The 25,273-nt window shown below is 40.8% G+C and overlaps 1 protein-coding gene across 2 annotated transcripts in view; it reads right to left on the bottom strand.

The window, feature by feature from the left end:
• Positions 1-20,401, bottom strand: part of RAF1 (Raf-1 proto-oncogene, serine/threonine kinase) — an 80,276-nt gene extending 59,875 nt beyond the window's left edge. Inside the window, exon 1 of one of the 2 annotated variants that reach the window (XM_028127519.2) lies at positions 20,023-20,401. The gene's annotated coding sequence lies outside the window, so the exon portion shown is untranslated. The remainder of the gene's footprint in view (positions 1-20,022) is intronic. The other variant, XM_008152223.3, reaches the window with a different exon arrangement.
• Positions 20,402-25,273: the final 4,872 nt, after the last annotated feature.

Raw genomic sequence — 25,273 nt, 5'->3', positions numbered from 1 at the left:
TCCGTACCTCTGGACTTTACTTCTGCAGCTCCTCTGAGTCTCAGTGTGCCTTTCTCTTCCCTTCTAGTTGTAGAATTTCCACTCAGCCAGCCTTCCTGTGGTTCTGGATGATGTCCGTTTTGTCTTTTAGTTGTAGTTTTGAAGTTGTTGTGCAAGGCGGCAAGTTCAAGGGTTTACCTATGCCGCCATCTTCGTTTCCCCCCAAAACCCCAATTCTTTAACTATGATCTACAAGGCCTTACACAATGACCTGGCCTCTATCTCCCTTTTCCACCTTATCTCCTACCCCTCTCTCATGCTCACTTTATTTCTGTCATACTGACCTTCTTGCTGCTAGCTCACTTCTTATCAATCATGTTTCTACTCAAAAGTCACTCCTCAAAGGGGAGCTCCTTGACCAACCTGCCCCTACCCATCATTCTTTTCTCTTTACTCAGCTTTATGGTTTTCATAATACTTTGAAGTTGTATTAGATATCTGCCTACTTAGTGTTTACTGTCCCCTACCCCACTAGACAATATGCTCCAAGAAGCTAAGTTCATTTCACCCTTATAACCCCTTTGCCTTTAACAATGTCTAGAATACAGTAGGTCCTTGAGATATTTCCTGAATGAATAACAAAATACTGTCACCTGGGTCCAATGAATGCTGCATTCTAACAGAAATCTTCAGTGCAGTCATTTAGGAACCACCCTATGCTAAGGGACTACACTCTAGAATCAGAACACTAACAACTGCGGAATTCTATAACTGTACAATCGGCACAATACAACTGTTGACTGGCAGTCAGCTAAATAGTCTTACAACAACTCATCAGAACAGAGCCCAGGCAAAAACCAGCTAGCTGATAATACCCAACTGAAGCCATTATGGAATTACTATACTGATGTTATTTCCAAAGTTTGACTTACTAATATTGTTCGGCCTTTCCCTCCATAGTGTGTGTGTGTGTGTGTGTGTGTGTGTGTGTGTGTGTGTTTTCATAAAACTAAGCACCACTTCTGTTCACCTGGCTCTGTCACATGAAATTGTAAACATTTTCCACCTACACACATACATATTCAATCTGTCCTAAATATACAATGCTGAAAATAAAAAGTGGTTTTAAACCACAGTAACCCTACCAAAGAAAGTAGAAACGTGTTTTTAAACATGCATAAGGTCATGTGCAATCCAAAAGAATGTGTAGAAAGAGAAGCATTCTTTAGAGGGGATTGTTCAGTTTAAAGGAAATACAATAATTCCCAAGTATTTGGGGTGCATGTTTCAAAAAAAAAAACAAGATTGTTTTAAGCATTATGCTAGTTATAGTTTAGATTCTTAGGTATAAATTTAAAATATTCTTCATGTAAGATGGACCTGAGAACATTATGCTAAGCGAAATAAGCCAGTCAGAGAAAGATAAATATCACATGATCTCACTCATTTATGGAATATAATGAACAACATAAACTAATGAACAAAAATAGAGCCAGAGAAAAAATATTTTAGAATATAACAGAATTCTGTTATTTGCAGATTTTTAATATTTCCTACAACTTTTGGGATAGATATTACACTATGTTAGTACAGTTTTGGTAATATTATATTTAAAATAGTTTTTATTGAAATACTAATGTTTATTGCATGTAACATTATTATATTTAAAATAGGTTTTCTTGCAATATTAATGTTTACTGCATGTAAAAAACAAGAACAAAAAAAAAAACACCTTAGGACGCAGGACCCAGGGTATATTTACCTATGTATATATTCTTTCATTTATCTTTGTTTATTTTTGTTTGTTATAAATACTCAAATATTCTTTTTAAAAAATAAATAAGTAAATAAAAATTAAAAAAAATAAAAACAAACAATATAATATATATATACTAGAGGCCCGGTGCACGAAATTCGTGCATGGAGGGGGGTTGTCCCTCAGCCCAGCCTATACCCTCTCCAATCTGGGACCCCTCGAGGGATGTCCGACTGCCCGTTTATCATTAAACAGGCAGTCGGACATCCCTCTCGCAATCCAGGACTGCTGGCTCCCAACTGCTTGCCTGCCTGCCTTCCTGATTGCCCCTAACCGCTTCTGCCTGCCAGCCTGATCACCCCCTAACCACTCCGCTGCCAGCCTGTTTGCCCCCAACTTCCCTCCTCTGCTGGCCTGGTCACTCCTAACTGCCCTCTCCTGCAGGGTTGATCACCTCCAACTGCCCTCCCTTACAGGCCTGGTCCCTCTCAACTGCCCTCCCCTGCAGGCCTGGTCCTTCTCAACTGCCCTCCCTTGAAGGCCGGGTGCCTCCCAACTGCCCTCTCCTGCTGGCAATCTTGTGGTGGCCATCTTGTGTCCACATGGGGGCAGCTATATTGTGTGTTGCAGTGATGATCAATCTGCATATTACTCTTTTATTAGATAGGATAGAGGCCTGGTACAGGGGTGGGGGCCAGCTGGTTTGCCCTGAAGGGTTTCCCTGATCAGGGTGGGGTTCCCTTGGGGCGTGGGGCGGCCTGAGCGAGGGGCCTGTGGTCATTTGCAGGCCAGCCACGCCCCCTGGCAACCCAAGCGGAGGCCCTGGTATCTGGAATTTATTTTCCTTCTACAATTGAAACTTTATAGCCTAGAGCGGAGCCAAGCCTGGGGCTCCCTCCGAGGCCGTCAGCCATTTCTGTTGGGGTTATAATTGAAACTTTGTTGCCTTAAGCGGGTGGGCCCGGCCAGGGTGTGCAGAAAGCTTTGCTTCCCCTGTTGCCGGGAGCAACCCTGGCCTGCTCTCTCAAGCTCCAATCTGCCGCCATTTCTGTTTGAATTTGTTTACCTTCTATAATTGAAACTTTGTAGCTTGAGTGGAGGCTTAGGCCTGGCAAGGGCAGGCAGAAAGCTTGGCTTCCTCTGTTACCTAGGAAACCTTGCTCTCTGTGGTTATAGCCATCTTGGTTTGGGTTAATTTGCATACTCGCTCTGATTGGACGATGGGTGTGGCTTGTGGGTGTGTCGGAGGTATGGTCAATTTGCATATTTGTCTATTATTAGGTAGGATATATATTCTTCATGTATGTAAATTGGCCACCATGAAACCAAGCAGACATTCAGTAAAATTGAGAATTAAAGAGTAAACAATTAAGGAGTAATATTAATAAAGAGTAATACAGTAAAATTTAGAAGTAAACAATAAACAGGAGTAATTCAGTAAAACAAGCTTAACATTTTGTTAACGCTTCCAGGATTTCCAAAACTAGCAAAAGCTAAATGAGAGAACTGCTACATGTTCACATTATTTTGCAAATGACTATAATGATAATCACTACTTTCTCTCTATTTGTTATGGGCCAAACACCACAGGCCATAATATTGTACCCTTAAGAATAATTCTCCATTTTAGTAAAAGAATGAAGCAAATTTCTTAATAAGAACAGCTGAATGTCAACGGTTGAATGTCACAGCAAATTAGTTGATTTCTATGGTGCAATATAAATTTCTCAAACTCCTTTCTTTTTTAGAACTATTTTTTAAATATATTTTTATTGATTTCAGAGAAGGGAGGAGATAGATGGAAACATCAATGATGAGAGAGAATCATTGATCGGCTGCCTCTTGCATGCCCTACACTGGGGATCCGGCCCACAACTCCAGCATATGCCCTGACCGGGAATGGAACCATGACCTCCTGGTTCATAACCACTGAACCATGCTGGTTGGGATAATCTTATTTCTTGAAAGTAAAGCGATGGAATCACTGGCCTCTTGCTTCAGAGCTTTCCGCTAAACATATAGGAGAAAACTCACTGGCTGTACTGGTGCATGCTGTTCATGGAAACTCTCAGGAAATGTATTCCTGGTTTTAAAAATCTGATTTACAGTAAAAGTTTAGTGTTTCTGAACATTTCTATATTTCTGAATTATTCAAGAAGGAGTTTGCTCAGCCAGCGTGGCTCGGTGGTTGAGCATCAATCTGTGAACCAGGAGGTCACAGTTCGATTCCCAATCAGGGCACATGCCAGGGTTGCGGGCTCGATTCCCAGTGGCGGCTGTGCAGAAGGCAGCCGGTCAATGATTATTTCTCATCATTGATATTTCTCTCTCTCTCTCTCTCCCTCTCCCTTCCTCTCTGAAATCAATAAAAATACATTTTAAAAATAAAGAAATGATTAATTACCTGTTTAAGTCTAAACACTGAAAAGGCAAGGTACAAGTCCTCCCATAATATTGCACTTCCATCCTCAGGCAACAAATCAAATGGCCATTAAGAGCACAGTACCAACACTCAACCCCCAAGCATCAGCAGAGAAGTCACCTTCTGTTGGCTAAGGCAAAAAGCTGTACTGTATTTCCAGAGTCTGCAGAGTTCTGAAAACTGTTCCCACAATCTGCATGCCCCAATCTACACAAAGCACCATGAGAAACCACTTATGGCAGGTAAGAACACTCAAGTATGCAAACATTTTATATATCAAACAAAGTAAGAAGGTAGTAAATATAGGGGCCACACTATGTTTGTGAAAGTGACTTGTTAAAAATTTTACAAGAAATCAAGTTATTTCCTGGTACAATTCCCAATAAACTGTTCAAAGTGATCTTACAAAAGACATTTGTATAATTTATTCTGATGTTCATAATCCAGGAGAACAATGAGTTGTGATAAAAGCATTTTAAACTCAATACATTCATTTCAGTCTGCTCACACTGCACACTGCGGCCCAGCTCTAGTAATAATTTCAGAGGCATTTCTAAAAATGAATTACTAGTGCTCGATTAGTAAAATATAAGTTAGAAAACAAAATAAACTTTTCAAAAACTTTAGGAGGGTCTCATTGGCTTTGCTTGAATTTATCAAATGCTATAAAAAATGTTTTAAAAGCAGGATTATGTTTAAGGTGCAATATTACTAGGGAGCAGCACACATACAAAATACTGTTAAGTAGCCTCAGGACAAGTCAAATCTTTTAAGACTACAATTATGTAAATGTAACTAGCAGTACTTAGGGTATAATTTTAAGTGATTTGAGTTCTATCCTTTAAAGTCCATCTCCCACTTTAAAGCCTAATCTGAGGCATAAGTGCCTGGAAATTCTACCCTACCGACTTCTGGAGATATAAACCATACTAGAGCACTCACTCAACATTTCTGATTTATTCTCTTGTCACACAGCTCCTCTCCTAAAAGGTGGCCCCATCTTTTGGTTAAAAAAACAAACCAGCCCGGCCAGCGTGGCTCAGTGGTTGAGTGTCGACCTATGAATCGGTTCAATTCCCAGTCTAGGGCATATGCCTGGGTTTCGGGGCAAGATCCCCAGGGTGGGGTGTGCAGGAGGCAGCTGGTCAATGACTCTCTCATCACTGATGTTTCTCTCTCTCTCCCTCTCCCTTCCTCTCTGAAATCAATTAAAAATTATTTTAAAAACCCACAATTATAGCAATCCTGATTAATCCACAAAGCTTTTCAGGAGTTCAAACATACAAGAACTAAAACATCCTAAAACTTCTGCCTAAAAGAATCAAGAAGAAATAGGCAAATTTAGGGTTAAAGTTGACTTTGTTTCACCCTCTCCCTACCTCAGCTAGGTCAAGCAGCCACATAAATCTTACTATTGACCCTTTTTGAGTAGGGAAACACACACACACACTGAATAATGTAAATACTTAACACACAGGCATTTTCAATTTTCCTCAAAAATGCCTCATAAATCAGAGTTTATTAATTACTCTGAAAAACCTTACTTTCTAGTTTTTCTTCAAATATTAACTTATATTTCACTTATATTAAGTGGCAGAACAAAAATACCTAACGCAGCCAAGCACTTTGGTGTTTAAATGTGGTTTTAAGAGAATATACCTAAAACCTAGTTTCTGAGAATGTAGCAATACTTTCTGTGTGGTTAAGATTGGTTTCACACCTAGCTGGTTTGGCTCGGCGGATAGAGCGTCAGCCTATGGACTGAAGGGTCCCAGGTTCGATTCCGGTCAAGGGCACATGCCCGGGTTGCATGCTTGATCCCCAGTGGGAGGCATGCAAGAGGAAGCTGATCAATGATTCTCTCTTATCACTGATATTTCTCCCTCTCCTTTCCTCTCTGAAATCAATAAAAATATTTTTTTTTAAAAAAAAGATTGATTCCAGAAAGTTTATTCAATCAACAGACCTTATAATTTTATAGAACTTTACAGTTTATTCAACTCTCCTCACCACTATCTCATGGGACTGTTAAACAGGGTAAAGCAGGTAGTATTTCTACTTCTTTTTTAGATAAAGAAAATGTAAAAGTTCAAAAGCTTTAGTGATGCCCTAGCGGGCTTGGCTCAGTGGATAGAGCATCGGCCCAAGGACTGAAGGGTCCTGGGCTTGATTCCAGTCAAGAGCACCGTACCTCAGTTGCAGGCTGGATCCCGGTCCTAGTCGGGCACATGTGAGAGGCAACCAATAGATGTCTCTCTCACACATCGATGTTTCTCTCCATCTCTCTCTCTCCCTTCCACTCTCTCTAAAAATCAATGGGAAAATATCCTCAGGGTGAGGATTAACAACAACAACGAAAAAGCTTTAGTGAAAATTTAAGAGAAGCAAAACAAATAAAAAATTCAGATCTTCATTTAAGTGCAGTTCTATAACACAGTGATTTAATTATGTGATGTTACTATTGTAGTACTTTTAAAGAGTTTATAAGTAATGCATCAGACCTGTAAGTAGAGGAAAGGAACATTTACACCATGGTCTTATATATCACAAATTTATATTTTTCTTCATATTTAAGAGATGTTTATTTCATTTCTAAATAATACATGATTTAATTTAAATTCATTATCCTAGTATTCCTAATGTTTTTTTTCTAACTCGGCCTTTCTTTCTTTTTATCTACTAAGTAATATAGAACAGAGGGTGTATCAAAAAACATAATCTCTTATTCAGAAAGTTAATTCTTATAATCTGCAGTAAATGGATACAATTTAAGACAAATACAATGAAGAGTCCATAAATTTTTAAGCCATTCCTTTTTATCCTTATTCCAAAAAAATTTTCCCCAGATTAGATAAATTAGAAGACTTCTGAACTTAAAAACCATGACTCACTGATTCTAAATATTAGTCAATACAAAAGAATTCCTATACATCAAAATAACCTAGGCCCGTGGTTGGCAAACTGCGGCTCGAGAGCCACATGCGGCTCTTTGGCCCCTTGAGTGTGGCTCTTCCACAAAATACCACGGCCTTGGCAAGTCTATTTTGAAGAAGTGGCGTTAGAAGAAGTTTAAGTTTAAAAAATTTGGCTCTCAAAAGAAATTTCAATCGTTGTACTGTTGATATTTGACTCTGTTGACTAATGAGTTTGCCGACCACTGACCTAGGCACTACCCTCCAGTTAAAATTCTATTGTAATATTATTTAGCTGCCCTGAGTTTCTCCTTCACAAGCAGAGAGGAGGAGTAACTAGTAGCAAAGAGCTTTAAAAGTCTATGTCTGGCATAAATGGCCTGAATACAGTAAATAACGCCTGTATTTTTAAATAGTATTTTACTTACTGACATCTAAATTTAAGACATATTTCTTTCTTCTCTACTTAGCATGTTTTATAACATGTGAGGATTAAATAATATATGGGAAGTACATAGTGTTAGCCTGAGATAGTAAATGCTACCTAATATCATTTGTTATACAATCAATGATGGTTCTATTGATTACAATAATCAGGAACTCTTCAAGATGGACCTTAATCCTCCAGCCTGGGTTTTTCTGAGTTCAAAGCCTAAAGCTCTTAATCACTATGCTATTGTATTCCAAAAATTAAGTTTCAGGTTCCAAAGTACAGACCAACTTTGAAAGACCTTGTTTAGCTCTCACATTACTTAGGGGAGTAAGACTGGCACTTATCTATTCATTTGCTCTTTGCAAACTGTATCCATATTCCCAGAGATCCTCTGCAGAACCTGTTTCTTCCTCTTTAAAATAGGATAATGTATGTGACTACATCACCAGGTTGTTGGGAAGATTAAGGGAATTAAGACAAAATCTTAAGTATAGTCAGTCAATAAAGGTAAGCTATTATCTTTACGGGTCACTTTTTTAAAAAGTGTTTCTTTAAACAAAAGAATCACACCCTTAAAAATCAAATGTCATCTCATCCAAGCTAGGAAACAATATGTCTACTTTGGAAAAGGCTATTTGGATTAGGCTATAGTTTCCCAACCAGTCCAAAAGGACACTCTGATACACTGCAAGGTGGGGTGTGTGTGTCAATATTTTTAGTTTCCTCACTCCTCTTTCTCAATTTCTGACCACAAACTGATACCTTCATCAGATGACTTGCCAGCATAAACGCACATAGAAAAATGGGACACTCTATCCTTCTCAAAATTAACAAGCAGGGACTGCCCAAGTTTTGAAGATTCTGTTAAAAAAAGGCAATCAATTTTAAAATACAAGTTAAAAATCAGCTAGTTCAAACATAATTATGTTAGCTCCACAGTGAAATATGACTTTAGCCAATTTCATTTTTAACTCTTGCAACTAATTAGTTTTTCATTATTTTGATTTTAAGTTACTTTGTCTGAATCCTTTTTAACCCAAGTTTTGCTTTTAATCTCCAAATCAGTCATTGTTTTACAGGGAATGAGAATAGAGGAAAAGTGTAGAAGGAAACGAACCTAATGATGAAGACTATAGCCATTTTTACTTTTTTTTTTTTTAAATATATTTTATTGATTTTTCACAGAGAGGAAGAGAGAGGGATAGAGAGTCCGAAACATCGATGAGAGGGAAACATCGATCAGCCGCCTCCTGCACACCCCCCACTGGGGATGTGCCCGCAACCAAGGCACATGCCCTTGACCAGAATCGAACCCGGGACCCTTGAGTCCGCAGGCCGACGCTCTATCCACTGAGCCAAACCGGTCTCGGCCATTTTTACTTTTTATACAATTTCATTTTCCTTTTATTTTAAATATTTAAATATAATAACTTTACAAAAACACCCACTATAAATAGCAAAATGTCCCCATCCTCAGTTCCCTATAAAACTTTTGCTCTGCTTTATTTTTTCTATAGCACCTAAATAATATATAAATTAGGGGTCTTTTTTTAACCCCTTCCCTTTCTTCTTCTGTCTAACTCCACTAAGTAACCTATATTAACAGCCTAACATTCTTTGGTGATTTTCTCTATGCTTATAATACCATACATACATATAAAGGTTTTAGCAGTAATTTATATTTCCCAATCTACTAATCTTTAAAAAGATACATTGACTGATTACAGAATACCTGTTCTGGGGGTGGGGGAGTTGGAAAAATACAAAAATAAATAACATATAGATGGCTCTTGCCAATATTTGTGGACATATGTATCTTGTCTTTTCTATGCATAGATATACACTTATAAATATTTTTATTTATAAAAACGGGATCTTCTTATACTTAGTGCCCTACTTTTTCCATTTAATATATCTTATCACCCATGGTTAACTGAAATCATCTTTCACTAGTTGACTGAATACATTTTAGATTAAAAGGATATGCCCTGGCCAGATGGTTTAGTTGGTTGGAGCATCTTTCTGTACACCAAAAGGTTGCAGGTTTGATTCCCAGGCCAGGGCACATACCTAGGTTGCTGATTGATCCCTGGGGTGCATAAGGGAGGCAATCAATCACTGTTTCTATCTCACATTAATGTTTTTCTCTATCTCCCTTTCACTCTCTCTAAAATCAATAAAAACATATCCTTAGTGAAAATTTTGAAAAAACTTCTTAAAAAACAAAAGGGTATGAGCATATAAAGAAAGGTGGTTACAACAACTACATGTACCAGCTTATCAAAAACCTTTATTCTTTTCAAAAAAGATGTCGTTAATTGTGTAATTTATCTCTTTGAAGAATATTATATACAAATATATTTATAAGAAAGAAAAAATTTATTTATAAGGAAGAAAAACAGTTGTCTAACTTCTAAGCTACTGGTTTGCCTATCCTATCTTAGAAAGAGGGAATATGCAAATTGACCATCACACCATCACAAAGATGGCAGCGCCCATAGCAACAAGATGGCAGCACCCAATCCCCTCAGCCCCGCCGGAGTCCCCCAGTCCTTTCAGCCCCGTGGCAGGCGCACAGTGCAGCTGGACCCGCCTTCAGCCCCCCAGCCCCGCAGCCGCCCAGAGGCTCAGACAAGCCTCAGATGGCGGCTGCCCAGCCGACACCTAAGACACAGGCAAGCCTTGGATCGCGGCTGCCCAGGGCCGGCCGAGGCTTGTGCTGCCGGCAGTGGCAGCAGCAGAGGTGTGATGGGGGCATCACCTTCCCCTGATCGCCGGGTCGCCTCCCGCCCCTGAGAGCTCCGGATTGTGAGAGGGGGCAGGGCAGGCCAGGCTGAGGGACCCCCCTCCAGTGCATGGGCCTCTAGTTAAATATAATTAGCATAAAGAAAAAAGCCTAGAGCTACTTCATATTTATTAGAACAGTTATTAAAAAAAGAAAAAGATAAACCATGTACATTGGCAAGGATGTGGAGAAATTTGAACTTCCATGCATTGCTGGTGCACTAATGTACAGCACCTGCACTAATGTACAAGAGTGCAGGTGCTGTGCAAACAGTTTAGCAGTTCCTCAAAAGGTTAAACAGAACTACCATATGATCACTCCTAGGCATATACTCAAAGGAAAGCAGAAACTAAAAACAGACACTTATATATACCAACTAGAGGCCTGGTGCAGGGGGGTGGGGGGACCTCAGCCCCACCTGCCCCCTCTTACAGTCCAGGAGCCCTCAGGGGATGTCCTACTGACAGCTTAGGCCCACTCCTCTGCGGGAGGCAACAGGCTGATCATGGAAAGGCACCGCCCCCATCACCCCCTCGCTGCTGATCAGGGGAAGACGGGGCTGATCAGGGGAAGACGACGCCTCCATCATGCCGCTGTCACTGCCACTGCCACTGCCACTGCCAGCCACCGCGGCTGCCTGAGCCTCGACCCAGCCCTCGCAGTAGCAGCAGCTGCCGCAGCTTTGTCCAAAAGGATGTCCGCCGTCTAATTAGCATATTACCCTTTTATTAGTATAGATGTTCATACCAGCATTATTCACAGTAGCCAAAAGGTGGAAACAACATGAGTCTATCAACAGATAAATAAATGGATAAACAAAATATTACCTACACATACACAGAGGAATATTATTTAGTCATAAAAAAGAATTAAATTCTGTGCCCAGATGGTGTGGCTCAGTGGTTGAGCATCGACCCATGAGCAAAGAGGTCACCAGTTCAATTCCCAGTCAGGGCACATGCCCTAGTTGTGGGCTCGATCCCCAGTAGGGGGTGTGCAGGAGGCAGCCAACAGATGTTTCTCTCTCATTGATATTTCTATCTCTCTATCCTTCTCCTTTCCTCTCTCTCTAAAAATCAATAAAAACTATTATTTTTTTAAAAAAAGAATGAAATTCTGACACATGGTACAATATGAATGACCCTTGAAAACATGCTAAGTGAAATAAGCCAGACATAAAATTATAAATATTGTGTTATTCCCTTATTTGAGGTACTTGCAATAAGCAAATTCATAAGAGAGAATATAGAAAAGTTTACCAGAGGCTAAGGATAAAAGGAATGGGGAGTTATTGTTTAATGGGTACAAGGTTCTGTTTGGGATGACAAAAAAGTTCTAGAAATAGTGGTGATGATTGCACAATGTTGTAAATGTACTTAATGCCACTGAAATGTTTGGTGGGTGGGGTAAACTATATATAACAAAATTTACCATATTAACCATATTTATGTATATACACAAACTTTTAAGACTTGGAGATTTATAACCAAAAGTAAGACATGACCTACCTTTAAGGAGCTTAAGTCTAGCCAGAGATGTAAGACATCAATACAAAAAATTCAATTCAATAAACATTATTAGCACCTTACATATTCAACAAATAAAGCTGCAATCAGGGCTAGCCACTGTGCTAAAATCTGGGTATTCAGAGGTGATTAAGATACAGTCCTCTATGAAAAGAAAGAGAAACATAAACAAACACTTTAACAAAATATGTACCACAATAAATACATATCAAGTCTACAAAGCAGAGTACCAAAAAGTACTTATACAAACAATTTAAGTTTAAATAAAGATCTCATGAGAAGGCTAAACCCTGTTTTGTAAAACTACTGTTTGAAATTCTCTGCTATTTAGATAGTCCCTAATTCTGTAAAGTCAACTCTGCTATTTTTTATACAGCCCCTTATTCTGAAAAAAAAACAACTTTGCTTTCTAGCCTGCTTTAGCCTGCTTGAATAATGAGGAAGATAAACTTAGCTGTCTGACCTTGTAGGCCAGAGACTAGATACGCCCATACTCTCATGCCATGCCAGATGTATTTTTTAATTGGATAGAACTGTGTTGTTCTCAAGGCCACAAGCTTCCCTCGAGATAACCACTAAGCACACATAGGGCTGGCTCTTTAATAAAAAGAAAATTTCCGCTTGTTGCTCTGCTTAGAATTTGCATTCATTTTTCTCTAAGCCCACCGGTGTATATTAAAGTATAACTCCAAACTCTCAAAGCGTTGCTTGGTTTTTTTCCCGGTCTTCTGCAACAATAAAACCTACTATTAAGTGTTGGAATTTAGATTCAACACTTTCAAAACACACAGACCTGGTTCCTCAGCCTCTCAAAGGAAAATTTTTTTTCACAAGTATCACTAAATAAGGAATTGATCATTGAGTTGGAAGCATTAATTTGAGCTTATAATCTAAGGAAATGGTAAACTCACAAATGACTATATGATAAAGGCCATAAAAAATAAATACAAAGAGTTTTAAGGCAGGGCTCAAGGAAATAACAATAAGTGAGAAGAGAAAAAGATCAGGATGAAATATTCAGAAGATGGTATTCAAAATGGTTCTTAAAAGGGAACAGATAAAAGTAAGGAAATCATGCCAATCTCTCTTCATTGAAAGCAGGAATTTACCTTATTCACCCTGCACCAAGCACAGTAACCTGCATCTACTTAAGTGCTAATAAAAATGGTTTTTTAATTCCACTAAAGATAGTATGAGGAATCCATGCTAGCAAGACACAGAACCAAGAACTGTATGCGTATTCTGATAGGTAATGGAGGGAACTCTTGGAAGATTTGCACAAAGGCCAGTACATCTACACTTGAATATTCTTGTATCATCATAAAAAGGATATATAAGACTTCTCCATGAAAGAAAGCTGGGTAACTGGGGGGACAAAACAAACAGGAAGGTAGCATTACTCTGCACAACATAACTTCCTGTATCCTTTCAATTTTGTGGCATGTGACTATATTATCGATTCAAAAAATTATTAAAACTTCATTTTTTTAAAAATCTGCACATTAAGAAAGTGAATCTGGCAGTAATAATGGATAATGCACTGGCATGGGGAAAAACATAAGGAAAAGGAGCTCAGTGCTGGCCAGGTTGCTCAGTGACTGGAGTGTTGTACTATATACCAAAAGTTTGGGGGTTCAATTCCTGGTCAGGGCTTATACCCAGAGTGTGGGTTTGATTCCCAGTCAGGACGTGTATGGTAGGGAGCTGATCGATATTGTTCCTCTCACACTCTCCCTTCCTCTCTCTCTAAAAAGCAATTAAAAAAAAACATATCCTTGAGTAAGGATTTAAAAAAAAAAAAGGAGTTCAGTTCAGAGGCTTAACAGTAAAGGCAAATAGTTCTAAGCCAGAACTCATCTGAAGTAGAAAGTAGCTGAAAGAAGCTAAAAAATATAGTTGTCAATGTAATCTGACAGTGACTGAATGTAGTGAGTGACATAAGGGCCCATACCATAAATTGATTTAATTTTATTAAATGTATTTTTTTATTTTTAAGCAATATATTCAGAGAATATGGAAAGTATAAAGAGGAACATTATCCTTATGTCTACTGTTCAACAACCATTGTTAACATCTACATGTTTTTTCTTCTTATGTGTAGTTTTTAAGATACAATTCACATACCATACAAATCACATATTTAAACTGTACAATTCAATGGTTTTTATTATATTCACAGATTTGTGCATCCATCTCCACAATCAATTTTAGAACATTTTCATCACCCCCTCCCCCCCAAAAAAAATTCCTATCACAATCATTGCCTGATCCTCACTCCCTCCAGCCCCTAGTAACCACTAATCTATGGTCTATCTCTGAAGATCTGTCTATTCTGAACATTTCATATAAATGGAATCATACAATATGTGGTCTTTTCTGCCTGAATTCTTTCATTCAACATAATGATTGTAAGGTTTATACATGTTGGAGAATATATCAGTACACCATTTCTTTTTGTTCCTAAATAATATTCCACTGTTTTAGGTTTTTATATTCCAGATACATTAATTTTGGTGTTCAGCATTTTCCATGTCATAAATGCTTCATACGTGTCATATTTAATGAAAAGCATAGTGCTTCATCAAGTGGCTATACCAGTTTACATAATCATTTTATTACTGTTGAACATTTTAACTCTTTCCAGTTTCTTTCTATTGTAAACAAACTTTCTTAAATCAAATGGGAGCTCCTTTCTGAATGATCTGGATCCAGAAGCTCTGAGCTTCCTAATGAGATTTGCCACAAAGAGTCACATTCTTCCCAGGAAAACTTAAGATTTCATCTATCTCAAGCCTAGGTAAAGGAAAATGTTAAAAGTTATCTAAGGCTGAAAAGGATGCCTCCAAAATACCCATTTTAAGAATGAAAACTCATAAATTTAAAGACATATTAGCATAGTTAAACATTAACTAGCCTGACTGACTCTTCCATTAGAAATGTACAGGGATGGAGAAAGGTGAATACTTTGTCCAAATGTGATGCCTAGTATTAAGTAGCTTCCAAGAAATCAGAAAACTTGCTTTCCATAGCAGATTGAGAGTGTAAAAAGAAAAAGAAAAAATACCTCTTGAGACTAAAAATGGCGGCAGATAAGTGGATGCTACACTCGCAGGACCAAACTGAAATTACAACAAAAATACAAAAAAAAAAAAAAAAAGCCCTAGCTGGTTTGGCTCCGTGGATAAGAGCGTCAGCCTGAAGACTGAAGGGTCCCAGGTTCCATTCCAGTCAAGGGCACATGGCCAGATTGTGGGCTCCATCCCCAGTGTGGCGTGTGCAGGAGGCAGCCAATCAATGATTTTCTCTCATCATTGATGTTTCTCTCTCTCCCTCTCCCTTTCTCTCTGAAATCAATAAAAAAAATATTTTAAAAAAATATTTAAAAAAGCCACCCTGAGTAATCAACTGAAGACTAGCTGGAGAGAATCCTAATAACCAATGACGGAAAGTGGAGACTGCATAGAGACTGATTTAAAAAAAAATAAAACACACATCTTAACTAACACAGTAAAGATGTACTTAACTTTTTTTTTTTAAGATTTTTTTTCCCTCACCAGTTTTTCTTTTGCTTTCTTTCTTTTTAAATATATTTTTATTGATTTCAGAGAGGAAGGGAGAAGGAGCAAGAGAGACAGACAGAAACCTCAATGATGAGAGAGAATCATGGATAGGCTTCCTTCTGCACAACCTCCACTGGGGATCAAGCCTGCAACCCCGGCATGTGCCCTTGGCCGGAATCAAACCCGGGACCCCTCAGTCCCCAGGCCGGCATTCTATCCACTGAGCCAAACCATCTAGGGCAATGTACTTAATTCTTGCTATTAAATGACAGTAAATAAAATCCAACAAGTAAAAAGAGAAAATGACACTGGTGTAGTTCACATGGTCCTCATAAGCAATCAGATATTGGGTTTTGATTGCCATCAATTACCACTGCCTGCTGCTTCTCATTCATTAGCCAAAAATGTAAACAATCTTAGTCACAAAAGTTTTAAAATTCTAAACTAGTTTTAGAATTGTTAATCCCACCCAATAAAATCCCTTAGAATCTGGTCTAAAAATAAAACTATGTGTCAAGTGTTCCTCAAGAAAAACTATGTACACTGATTGGAATGTGAGGCAATTAATATACTTTGTGAGTGATTTGCCAAAGAGACTTCAGATAGCCTGAGCCAAAACCAGTAACAAAGAAACAACACCCACTTGACATTTTCCTTGGTTAAAATGAAATCCTAGGAGTAATTTTAGAAGAAAGGTTAACATCTGAAATTAACTACTAAAATCACTGAGAGCTACACAGGTATTCTGGGAGAAATGTAGGAACAGATGACTCAACCAATGTAAAATTAAAGATGAAAACTTTGATACATTATTACGGAATTTTACTCACAACTTTAAGGCAAGAATAAAATACCCAGCCATTACTATCATGAAGATTATAAGCAAGGTTAATTTAGCCCTACACATGAAATACTAACTGAATTTAGCACAAATATCTGGTATTACATTTTGAACCTAGTTAAATAGGAATCCTTTTCCATCCATACACATGCATGAACACACATACACACACAAAATAAGACAACCTAATTACAAACCCATCCTAAATCAGCCCAGTGTTCCTTAGTTTCCAATTAATTTAGTCAAGGTGAGCAATTTTCCAACTACAGTCATTTGTTTTGAAGAAATGAGACTTCCATGATTTTGCACAATTTAAAAAAAACACACAAACTTTTCAAGTCACGATTTTATGGTTTCATAAACCCCCTACTGTCACATTAGTCCGCTACCTTTCAAAGGCAATGTTTAAAATTCTCTTCTGCAAATCGACTTTAAGGCATGCTGTTTGGCTAACAAGCTCCTCCCAAGACCAGGATTATTATGTATGGCCCATTATGTTCCTAATATGCAAAACAAAAGCACTCCCTCGTGTAACATTTTTCTATTTTTAGGCAGTAGGTTATCAACAAAGTTTTATCTGAAATTAAAGTGCAATAGAACCATACATCTACTAACAGACTACTTAAAATAGTAATTTGAAGTAATTAATTATATTTTCCATTTAATAAGTAATCTAGTGCTTCTGGAAAAGTCAAATTTAATTTCCAAGAAGTTTTTAATCTTCAGAGAAAACCACCTACTGTGATTTCACAAGTGGCAACTAGTTTCAGAGCAGTTGTAATACAACACTTGATGTTTAAACATTCTCCATTTCATCTTTTTGATACTTTTCATCATAAATGACCAGCTTAATCTGCTTCTCGCTGTTTTCTTCTGCAAAACCAAATCCCTTAAAATATTTTAATGTATTTCACAAGTCTTCTACTTTGAAGGCATACACTTTTTTTTTTCCAACTACTGACAAGAGTTTAACAAGACTAAGCAATTCCACTATGATTTATGCTCATAAACACCACATACCTAAAAGATAAGCTTTTACAACAGAAACTGTAATGGGTTTATTTTCCCAAGTATCCAGTGTTCAACTGGGTCAAATGCTTCTGTTGCAATTTAAGCAGCTTAGTCCTTGAAGTGATAAGAGTGAAAATAAGCCAAAAGAGTCTTTTTCTTAAGACAAGTTTTGGGGGATAACATTGGTTAATAATACTTTATAAGTTTCAGGTGTGCAATTTCATAATACATCATCTATATATTCCACCCAAAGTCTAGGCTCCTTCCATCAACATCAAGAGAATCTTAATGTTCTTCAGTGGTATATAAGCATCACAACTCAAGAAAGATTTAGAAACTGTTAGCTGAAGTCTGTTAATATGATAATAAACAACACTTTAACATAGCATTAATCCTGTTTTGGGGAAATCAAGTTCATAAAGCTAAAGACTTTATAACAGAACTGGAATCCATGGAATCAATCCAAAGATAGTTTACTGTACAAAACAATTTACTAAACTTAAAACACTCACTTGCGTTCTACACTTTTTCAGATGTTTTACATAACCTGCCAATTTCTATATGACTGGGTAGCAGCCGTTTAAAATGCAGTACGAATACAGTGGACTACATTTATAAAGTCAACATTTCTGTGAGCAAGTTATAACTTTAAAACAGTGATTTTCAACCTTTTTCATCTCATAGCACACAGAAACTAAATACTAAAATTATGTGGCACACAAAAAAAATAACATACTTTTTGCCTTTCTGATAAAAAAAAAAGGATATGATTTTGATTAATTCACACAGGACAGATATTGTTGGCTGGCTGTTGTCATTTTTTTGACAATCTAAGGAACAGTGCCCCTGACTAAATAGTCAGGCATTGCTTCTTTTTTTCTTTTTTCTTTTTTTGAGAGAGAGAGAGAAGGGAGGGTGGGAGAGAGAAGAAGGGGGTGTGTGTGTCTAGGAAAAGAGAGGGATGGGGAGAGAGAGAGAGAGAGAGAGAGAGAGAGAGAGAGAGAGAGAGAGAGAGAGAGAGAGAGAGAGAGAAACATGGACTACTTGTTCCACTTATCTATTGCATTGATTCCTGTATGTGCCAGGGGGAAGACAGAAGGAACAGCAACCTTGAGTCCAATGGAGACAATGCTCTAACTGAGCGGGTTACCCGGCCAGGGCAGGTGTTGCATGTTTTAAAAATTCTTGAGACACACCAGTGTGCCATGGCACCCGGGTTGAAAATCGTTGCTTTAGCATTATCTTCTGCAAGAGTCTCTGGGAATATGAGTTCAGTTTACTCACTGTGTAAAGCACTTATCAAAAATATTCTTAACTGGGTTTAACAAAGTAAATCTTTTCAATTACTATCAGCTTCAACATCATCAAGAGAAGTGGGGGGGGGGGTGGAATTAGTCATCAGCAAGAAAAAAAGAATAAGCCACACATTTAAAATAATCCAAATTTAGTAAACTAGTTCACTATCTTCAACAAAGAGCCTTCACAATCTAGACACCTTTTTCTTTTAGGCCCTCATCTCTCACCACTTCCTTCCAGCAACCCCAGACTATGTATTTGCTGCTCTCCAAACGCATCCCAACCCCAGCACGGCTCTAACGCTTTGTACCAGCTGTTCCTTCACTTTAGAAAGCTCTGCCCTCCTCACCTGGTGAGCACTTGACTCATCCAAAACTCGGTGCAAAAGTCCCCTCCAGTGGACAAGCTTCCCCAACTCCCCCAAGGAAAAACTAGTTCCGAATTCCCACAGCGCTCGGTAAGCCCATCCCTATCACGGCGCATTGTTTTCACGCCCTGGGGGCCAACCGAGCGTAGATTTCGCCCCCCCCCCGCCCCCCACCCCCAGTGCGCCCACAAAGGAAAAGGCTAGCAGAAATACTAATGAACGCGCGCTGACTTCATCCCTACATGGATTAAGCGATCCTCTAGAACCCGGTCACGTCTCCAGGAGACAGAGGGAGATCCTATCATTCTTCCCACCAGAAAAATGAATACCAGAGGCACACCCAGAGCCCTGGAAAGAGAACAATGAATGAACACAGCCGCCTCGCCTCGCCTCGCCTCTCCTGGAGTCCAAACCCCTCTCGCTGGGCATCGCCTAGCGCTGCAGAGCCTCCGATGCCGCTGCAGAACCGACACGGCCCGGCGGCTCTCACTCCACACAAAAGACAGCCCTGGGTCTTCATTCCAAAGCATCCCGAGACCAACGCTCGGTACAAGCATCCCAGGCCTGTCGTTAATAACCCACAGAGTCCTGAAACCCAAAGGCACCTCGAGGTCCCTATGCCTTTGTGGCGGGGCAGCGACCTCTCACGCCCTCCGCGGGTCGCGGGTTCCCCTCGTCTTCCCTGAAAAGGCTGTCACTTGAGTGACGGACCTCGAGAGAAGATGCAGGCTCGGGTCCCACACTCGGCGCCACCTCCCTCGCCCAAGAAAAGGAATTAGCTCATCTGAGTGACAACACAATACGGGGCAGCTCTGGGCGGATTTTTCCCATTACCAAAACGTGAGGAATGCGCACGGGGTACAGGGGTGGCGCTGGCACGTTCCCCCGAAACGCAAGGAAATTAAGAGTGGAGATGTGGGAACTTGGCTCGCCGGCCATGACACCGGGCCCCGGGGTCCCCGCCCGCCAGCGCTTACCGGGGTGACAGCGGCCTGGCTTGGGCCCTTCTCCACCCACCCGCCGTGGGGCCACTCCGTCAGCGCCGCCCAGTCCGGCCCGACGGGGGAAACGAGCCTTTCGGCCCCGCCGCCCGCCCGTCTCCCCCGGCATCCAGGCCTCGGCCCCGCCGCCTACCTGAAGGAGCCGGGGCGCCTCCGAGTCCCGTCGTCCGTCCGGGCGGCAGCGTCTGGCCCGCTCCTCCTCCCCGCGCCGGGTGAGGGAGCGGGAGGCGGTCACATTCGGCGCGTCCCCAGCCCAGGGGACGGGGCCCCGGGCAGCCCCCGCATCGTCGCACTCGTGCTGCGCGCCTCAGGGCACACGCCCCAAAGCCCGGCCAGCCGGCCCTCTTTGGGGGCCCAAGGAGAGCGGCAGGGAACCCTTCTCGTCTCACGCTCCTTCTCGCCTTACTCCCTCCATCTAAGATGGCGGCCCCAGCGCCCGCGATGAAGAAACTCTCGGGCGGCCCCGGCGAGCGAGCCCTCCGCTCGGTGCTCCTCCTCCCGACCTGCGGCGCCACCGTCTCTCTGCTCCTGCGCGAGCCCGCCCGGCAGGCAACTTCAAACTTGGCTCGGGCATCTATCGCTCTGGCCTGAGTTTAGGCCCCGCCTCCCCGAGAAGGGGCGTGGCCTCGCCGTCCAGCTGGTCGCCATTTCGGAGAGGGGCAGGCTGTAGGGCGAGTAGTCGCCGGCGCTGGGGAGAGGCTGTTGGCCGCTGGGAAGGGCCCGTGATTGGCCGCCTCCCGGGGGTCGGAGGCCAGAGGGAGAAAGGCCAACTTGCCAGCATCACAAGGCCGGGATGCTCAGCCTAGACGACTGTCCAGCTTTGGCGCATCCTCTCCAGAGTTGGGCACTAGGGCTATCAAATCGCGACTCCACCACTTACCGGTTATGTGGAAAAGTCCCTCAACTTTTCTAAAACTCAGTTTCCTCATCTGTAAATTGGTGGTTCCTTTCTCCCCTCCCGCCCCGCCCCCCATCAGATTGGCAAGAAGTTAAAAAGTGGTAATATCCAGTGTTGTGGACCCGCCCTCAATCAGCAACTGGCAGGAATGGGTATGAAGAGGGCAATTGATAATGGACATTTTTAATGTGCAGACCCTTTCTCCCACCAATGCCACGTCTAGGTACGAATTGTATAGAAATGTGAACAGCCGAAACCGGTTTGGCTCAGTGGATAGAGCGTCGGCCTGCGGATTGAAGGGTCCCGGGTTCGATTCCGGTCGGGGGCATGTACCTTGGTTGCGGGCACATCCCCAGTGGGGGTTGTGCAGGAGGCAGCTGATCGATGTCTCTCTATCATCGATGTTTCTAACTCTCTATCCCTCTCTCTTCCTCTCTGTAAAAAAATCAATAAAATATATTTAAAAAAAAAAAAAAGAAATGTGAACACCTATGCACAAAAAGGTACGTGCAAAGATGTTTATTGCCATATTGTTTGCATGAGAGATACACTCGGAAAAAAATGTGGATTAAATAGGAAACTGGTTGCATAAACAGAACTATCTCCACAGTATGGAAGATCTATCATCTATATCTTTAAAAAGAATGAGCCAGCCCTAGCCAGTGTGGCTCAGGTGGTTAGGGCCTTTTCCTTGTACCCTGTACCCAAAAGTTGCCTGTTTGATTCCCTGTCTGGGCACATACCCAGGTTGCAGGGAGGCAACCAGTGATGGTTTGCTCTCTCTCTCCCTTCCCCTGTCCCTAAAATCAATAAAACATCTTTTTTTTTTTAATTGAGCTAGATCTATGTACTGATTTAAAAAAAAAAAATCCAAGACAGTATATTTTTAAAAATAGAACATATATGGTATAATTTATTCAAACACAGGAGCACAACTACTGTGTGCAACATTCGTTTAAATTTTTAAGAGCCTATTGTGTACCACACATTGTTCTAAGTATTGGGAAATCAACAATAATAAAAAACCTAGCAATGAGAGGCCAAAAGAAAGTATAAATAATATTCATGTCATAATAATACAAAGAAAAAGAAAGTGAAGCAAGATAGATAATGTTGGAGCATGTGGACCAACATGAAAGTAAGTGCAGGGGAAAGATGAAGGCAATGAATATGGAGGACCTATGAGGGGTGTTGTTTTTTTAAAAAAAAAATAGGAATCACTAAAAAAACAAAATTCAGCCCAGTGTAGGGGGTCCTCCCATGCACCAAAAGGTTGCGGGTTGGATTCCCAGTCAGGGCAAATGCCCGGGGTTACCAGCTTAATCCCCAGTAGGGGGCGTGCACGAGGCAGCCTATCAATGTTTCATTCTCATGATGATGTTTCTCCCTCTCCCTCTCTCTAAAATCAATAAAAAATATATATATTTTTTAAACATTCAGTTGAGTAATCTTGAAGATCTAATGGGCCTTATTGAGAGATATCAGGCAGCATCCTATCCAGCAACTAGAAAGGTGCTCCTAGGGGTACAAAATGGAAGGTTTTTATAAGAAGAAGGGTGGGGCAAGGGAGCTATTGGTGATGGGGCAGTAACATCTTTTCTTTGGGGCAAGAGAAGGGAAAGGGTTTTTATCATGCAGATTGCCTCTTCTTTCCTAGGCGGGTGGAAAGGGCCTATGTGACAGATTACCTTACTGGTGCTTGACCAGAAAATAGTGTGTGGGAGAGGTTGAATCTGCAATTAGATCAGGTATCAAGTCTAGGTTTGGTATCATGGGCTTTTAATATGAGTGACACATTTTGGGCCTGTAGTGTGGTTTTTTTTTCTTTAACATAACAGCAACACCTACTTCATAGGATTAAATAATAGAAATCACTTAGCCCAGAGCCTTGGGTTTGAGACTTCAGTTTGTGGAGTCTAACTGCCTACGTTCAAATTTGTACTCTGCCACTTCTTCATCTGTGACTGGGAAAAGTCCTTTAGACCTCAGGTCCTTGGCTTCCTCATCTGTAAAGAAAACATGCTAGTACCCACCTGATAGCATGGCAAGACTTGGGTGAGTTGAAGATGTAGAGCACTTAGAATAGTGCCTGGCTCATTTACACTACACGTGTCAGCTGTACTTACTACAGCTCTCTCTCATCATCATCACTACTTAGGGCAGAGCAGCAAAGCCACACCTGCTGACCGTAGGCCATTCCTTTCAGTTGACCCAGGTGTTTGTCCTGCACTTTGCAACTTAGAAATCTTCAGGAACCTGTGCCTCATTCAAACCTCTCAGCTGATCAATAAGCGTGCCAAAAAAAAAAGTGCCTACTTAATTTTTTCAAAAATAATTTTTGCGGTAAAATTCACATACGGTGAAACTAACCATTTTATAGTAGCAATTAGTACATTTACAAGGTTGTACAACCACCACCACCACCATCTAATTCCAAAACATTTCCATCACTCCAAAGTAAAACCCCTTACCCATTAAACAGTTTCTTCTATCCCCTCCCCACCCAGCCCCTCGTAGCCACCAATATGTGTGTTCTATCACCGTGGCTTTATCTGTCCTGGGTATTTCATATAAATGAAATCATACAATATGTGACCTTTTGTGTCTGGCTTCTTTCACTTAGCATAATGTTCTCAAGGTTCATCCATGTGGTTGCATGTGTCATTACTTCCTTTTTATAGCTAAACGTGTAAGTATATACCACTTTGTTTATCCATTCATTTGTTGATGGACATTTGGGCTGTTTCCATTTTTTTGCTATTGTGCATAGTGACTGCTATGAGCATGCATGTATATGTACTTGTTTGAGGACCTGTTTTCAGTTTTTTCAGGCATATACCAGGAGTGGAATTGCAGGGATCATCTTGCACTCTGCTGGGTTGCATGTCCCCATTTGAAAACTCTGATTTAGTGTGTTGAAGAAATGTCCATACCTGTAGAGAATTTTTATAAGTTTATTTGAGCCAAACTGGTGACATATGCCAGGGAGCAAGATCTCAAATCCTCCAGAGAATAACAGTTTTGCAGTTTCTTTTTTGCCTTTGAAATTAAGGAGAGACCATAAGGAAGATCACCTGGAGGGAGAAAGCAAGGCCGGGATTGAATTACAAGATTGTTGAACTCATATGAGGGTGGACTCATATTAGAAGGAGGGGTATGAGCCCGCTGGTGTGGCTCAGCAGTTGAGCATTGAACTATGAACCAGGAGGTCTCTGGTTCAATTCCTGGTCAGGGCACATGCCTTGCTTGCAGGCTCAATCCCCAGTGGGGGCTGTGCAGGAGGCAGCCTATCGATGATTCTCTCTCATCATTGATGTTTCTATCTCTCCCTCTCCCTTCATCTCTGAAATCAATAAAAATATGTAAAAACAAAAACAAAAAAAGGAGGGTTGTAAAAGGAAGCATTTCAAAGGTGTGTTAACCTAGATTCACAGAAACAAAGGATAGGGCTTACTTAAGGCAAAGATAAGCCTTTTAGTAGAGAAGCTATATACCTGGGCCATGACTACCACCCATCAATTTCCCATAGAACCCCTTTTTTTCATCCACTGGTGGTAGGAGAGGTCTATGGTTGTTAGGAAAGGTCTCAGGAGAGAAAAGGGGGAAAGGAATGAGTCAGAAATGGCATGAAGGAAGACTAGACATGCCATGATCTCAGATCAAACAGAGGAGGGGAAGAACAGGAGGTATCCTCAGTGGGAGGAGTGATTGGGGAGACTACTATGGAAACTCTCCTGGGTATTGGAATGTTCTCCTTAATTTAGGAGGTGGTTACGTGGGTGTGTGTATAACATATGTATCTACATATATATCAGTAATTGGTATGTGCACTTTTCTATACATTTGTTACAGCTCAATAAAAAATTCTTTGGAAAAACACCAGGTCTCTAAGCCTGGCAAAAGGGTGCATTTTTCAGATGAAGGAAAGAAAAACTTCACAAATAATAGTTACCTTTTATGGAGCCTCTTCATATAATCAGACATTTTACACAATCTCCATTACTCATCTCAACTTGAAAGGCCTGATCTTCAAATGAGGAAGCCTTCGGAGAGGGTAATTAATCCAAGGGCAAAGCTGGGAAGTGGTGGAACAGGGATCTGAACCTGTTCATTTGTTTATTCCTCATGAAGATTAATGTTGTGCTTCATATGTGCCAGGCCCTGCAGTGAACAAGTCAAAGTCCCTGCCCTCGAGGTCTAGCAGGGAGACAAGCAGCAAACAAGTGAACCAATATATCAACACAAGAGTTAGGATTGTGGTAAATCAATAAAGGGAATGACTAGAGAATGATAGAATGGGAAGGGGTATGCCTGTGACTTCTCTTAGGAGGTGGTAGTAAAACTGGGCACTGAGAGAGGAGAGAGAGCCAGGGAAGAGCATTCTAAGCAGCTGGAGCAGCACTGAAGGGCCATGAAGTGGGAAAGGAGTGCAGGCCAGTGGGGTCAGAGCACAGAGAAGGCTGGGGAGGAGATGAGGCTGGGGAGG

Source organism: Eptesicus fuscus, chromosome 18 (assembly GCF_027574615.1).
Source record: "Eptesicus fuscus isolate TK198812 chromosome 18, DD_ASM_mEF_20220401, whole genome shotgun sequence".
Taxonomy (NCBI): domain Eukaryota; kingdom Metazoa; phylum Chordata; class Mammalia; order Chiroptera; family Vespertilionidae; genus Eptesicus; species Eptesicus fuscus.
The sequence above is the reverse complement of the archived record's forward strand: the minus strand, read 5'-3'. Positions and strand labels throughout refer to the sequence as shown.